Here is an 885-nt window from a genome sequence, read left to right as displayed (position 1 = left end):
TTCTTGTACAAGCAGAGGAGCCACTCCATCCACTTTGGAAGGAGTCAAGCTTGCCCTACTTTTGCTTGATTGTTGTACTTCCAAGCATGTTAAAGACCTAAAAGATGGGAGGGAGAAAATACAACAGAAGGCACCATGCCAGTCCCAAACTGAAAAGAAACACAAAAACAAGAGAGCAGCATGTTTTTAACAGCTTGCATGCAGAAAGCGGAAAAAATACTGCCTGGGAGTTGGGACAGCACTGTTCTTTTTCTCCCGCCGCCCTCGTTATTTGTCTGCGGAGCGGGAGCCAGACATACAAGTCTGGAAGGAAGAGGTGGAGGGGTTCTAGTGGGGAAAGGAGGGAAGGAGACCCAGGGGCGCAGGGCCAGGATGAAGTCGGGGAGGCGCTAAATCTTCTTCCTCCTGGCCTTGGGCATCCCCTTTGGTCCGCCCGAGTCCTAAGAGGCCACACAGCGCAGGCCACCCACCCAGGCAGTTCCCGACCGCTTCAGACCAGCACGAGCAGGATGAATCCCTGCCCCTGTTTCCTTCGCCCAGAGAAAGGATGCGGGAGCTCACTGCGCTTCCCCAGCCTGTCTTTCTTCAGGCGTTCACACCTACAGTTCCCGCCCGGGGGCCGGGCGGAGACCGCCACCAGCCGAGCAGCGCCTCAACTCCTCCGCCCGCGCGGAGCCGGAGCGCAGGACACAGCCCACCCTGCTGGGGCGCGGGGCGTGGCCGGGGCGCGGGGCGTGGCCGGGGCGCGGGGCGTGGCCGGGGCGCGGGGCGTGGCCGGGGCGCGGGGCGGGGCCGGGGCGCGGGGCGGGGCCGGGGCGCGGGGCGGGGCCGGGGCGCGGGGCGGGGCCGGGGCGCGGGGCGGGGCCGGGGCGCGGGGCGGGGCCG

The sequence above is a fragment of the Myotis daubentonii genome, chromosome 9, assembly GCF_963259705.1.
Source record: "Myotis daubentonii chromosome 9, mMyoDau2.1, whole genome shotgun sequence".
NCBI classification, from domain to species: Eukaryota; Metazoa; Chordata; class Mammalia; order Chiroptera; family Vespertilionidae; genus Myotis; species Myotis daubentonii.
The sequence above is the reverse complement of the archived record's forward strand: the minus strand, read 5'-3'. Positions refer to the sequence as shown.